Source organism: Primulina huaijiensis, chromosome 8 (assembly GCF_012295235.1).
Source record: "Primulina huaijiensis isolate GDHJ02 chromosome 8, ASM1229523v2, whole genome shotgun sequence".
NCBI classification, from domain to species: domain Eukaryota; kingdom Viridiplantae; phylum Streptophyta; class Magnoliopsida; order Lamiales; family Gesneriaceae; genus Primulina; species Primulina huaijiensis.
In genome coordinates this window covers 13,143,382-13,146,794 of record NC_133313.1, presented here as the reverse complement: position 1 = coordinate 13,146,794, position 3,413 = coordinate 13,143,382, and positions in this window count along the sequence as shown.

Sequence of the window (3,413 nt, the reverse complement as noted above, 5' to 3'; positions counted from 1 at the left end):
CAACAAGCCCACAGGTTTATTATGGATATTAAGTTGTGCCCAAGAAACAGTGTGAAAAATTTCTTCTAATGTACCAAAACCACCTGGTAGTGCGATAAAAGCATCAGAATTTTCAATCATTGTTGTGATTCTTTCATACATAGAAGAAACTTTTAATTCCTCACCAATCGTAACACCTGTAATAATTCTTTCAGCTAAAGCTGTAGGAATAATACCCAAAACCTGACTACCTCCAAGATGAGCAGATGTTGAAACAGATCCCATTAACCCAATATTACCTCCCCCATATACCAAGTGAATTTTTCTCTCAGCCAATATCTTTCCAAGATTATTCGCTGCTTCTACAAACACTTCATTTTTTCAAGGACTCGACCCACAAAATACACAAATATTTTTCAATGATTGTGCAGAGGTTCCAGCCATGTTTTTTTACTTTCTTCTTTTTTTTCTGCAAAAATAGAGAGAAAGATGAGATATTTTATAGGGGTAATATGTTATCAGGACAAAACTATGGGTCACTGTTATAAACAGAATAAACAGTAAAAACAATAATGACACACATGCATGTAAACAGTAGTGTGATTGTGGCTCACAATTTTCCTCTGGTTTTACGTCCAGAAACGGCTTCAACGCCTTCTATGAGTCGAGGATATGCTTCCCATCCAATTTTCTTATAAATTGGCAAACAGGGTCTTTTTTAGTCGGATTCCCAAGACTATGACGCTCATTTTGGAATTGTTTCCATAAACGGAGAAGTTCAATATGCACATGTCCACTAGAATGCGTCTCAAGAGTCAATAAGATGTTATCTAAAGACTCCTTACTCAGCCCACTCTTAATGAAACCAATTTTATCTTCTCTGTTATTGGAAACACATTCCAAAGATCTGCATCGTTTGTCACAAGTCCATCTTGCACACTTATGACAAACCCCTAAAATTTTGGCCCTTCGTTTTTTCGCATAAGTGTTTTTTCCTAATCCAGGCAAATACCGAATGAGCAATGATTGTGGAACTTCTCCTCCTAATCGTACCTTAGCTTCTATTACAAGATGAATATCTTATGGAATTTCTTTTTGCATTAGCAATCTCAATCTTTCACACCTTCCTGCATAAATTTTTCTTAGAACATTTTCAGAAACAGAGGGAAAATATTTACAAATTTTTGAGAGAATTTGATCCATTTTGAAAAGAAAAGAAATGATTTTTTTTATTTTTGTATCAGCAATTATGAGACACTGATTAAACCGACTATGAGAGTCACGGAGTACCGTTATCCGCCATTTAACCGGGAAAATAAAAAGATTAAGGAAACCTGAAATAAAAACAAACAAATATAAATGCAACACAAAAAAAAATCAAGGATCGGAAAGGGAAATAAACTCTTCTTGAAAATTTCATTTTCTAAAAATGGTTTGAGTCTTTGTCCATTTACTTTAAAAACATCATCATTTTTAGGATTTTCAATATCCACAGCTCCATAAGTATACACATGCTTTACAACATATGGGCCTGTCCATCTTGATCGTAATTTTCCTGGGAATATGTGAAGTCGAGAATTATAAAGCAAAACTTTTTTACCAATCTCAAAAGATTTTCTAAGAATTGTTTTATCATGAAATGATTTGATTTTTGCTTTATAAATCCTTGAATTCTCATATGCGTCATTTCTGAGTTCATCAAGTTCGTTAAGTTGCAATTTACGCAATTTGTTGGCATCATCCATGCTTGAATTTAAAGTTTTGATCGCCCAATAAGCTTTATGTTCCAATTCCACAGGCAAATGACAATGTTTTCCGTAAACCAACCTATAGGGAAACATCTTCAATGATGTTTTAAAAGCTGTTCGATATGCCCAATGTAATGTCCCAAAAATAGGAAAGTCCACGTGAACCACGTGCATACAAATTATTAATTTGTGTTTAATTATTTTTATGTATTTTATGCATTATTATTGCATGATAGGATTTAATTCATGAAATTTTAAAAGTTCATGCATTAGGGTTTTTATATGCATTTCACGTTCGAACGAGGATCGGAGACCGGAGATTTTTTAGGAAAAATTATTTTATTTCACGATTTATTTTTATAAATTAAAATAAGTTGTTTTTAATTGTATTTTTCAAAAATGAGTATTTTTGGGTATTTTCACCCGCAAGATTTTAATTTTTTTTTACGGTATGCAAATTTTATCAAATCAGGAGACTTTTTAAGGGTCAGGCTATTATTTTCAAAACCTTTTCAACACGGATTATTTTACGGGAGTGCGTTAAGATCTAATGGGCCTACTTTTAAGTATTGGGCTTAATCATCTTGTTAACCTTTTAATTTAATCAATTTAGGTCCATTAACTATATGATTATTATATAATTATCACCTAAATTACTAATTAACTTAAACCTAATGGTCCCTACACTAGCCGACACCTTTCCCCTTCCCCAATAAAATCGTATCCGTTTCAGCCCCTTTGCATAGCCAAGCTTCAACCAAGCTTCATGTTGCAAAGAAAATCTCTCTGGTGCCCTCCCTCGCGCGATCGTTCAAAGTTTTATTCAATATACTTCAAGGCACGTCCCGTACTATTATTTCTGCATCTTACACGTCATATTTATGTGGTTATGTGTGATTTTACCAAAGGTTTTCTCAATCCAGTCATGAGCATGAAGGTTGTCAAATTCTTGTTGTGTTCTTGCATTTCCTCGGTGGATGCTCACGTTTTCATGTATTTCTGTGCAAAAGGGGCTGTGGGATTCGAGTTGTTAGGAGGCTGAAAACACTTCTGAGGTGTAGTCTTGGGGTTCTATATGGTGGGTGTTGCTGTAGGTGGTTGGATTGGGGAGTGTTATCGGTAGTTTGTATTGCGTGCATGATGGATCGAAGTGGGGATGGCGCCGGTGGGGCGAGGACTGAACTTGGACATGGACCAGACCCTGGTGGGTCTGAGTCACGGTCCAATGTGGCCCAACCACCGCTGGAACCATCGAGGTTAACGGTTGCAAACGTAGGGGAGAGAAGCTCGGCTCGGCACTTTTGGAGCATAGCGATCGGGCCGGTAGTGTAGGCTTGCATGGGAGGTTAGCCGTGGGTTCAGCATGTCCAGGGGGAGAGTAGAGTGGTCTAGGTGTGTTCGGGTAGGGACTGGTTCCATTGGGTGAAGGCTTGAAGAGAAACTAAGGGAGGAGCATAAACTAGAGTTTTGAGTTGTGCAAGTTCTGAAAATCCAGCAGCATATCAACGAGATTTTAAGGGTTATAAGGGGTTCGAATTGGGTGGATTTAAGTCTGGTATGGTGATGTTAAGTCATGTTTTAAGTTTGGTAAAATTTGGGGAAATTTTGGTTCGATTCGGATTAAAACCGGGACCCCGGTCCAAGTTTTAAAACGAATCGATTAAGTTTGATTTTGGGCTCGCGTTT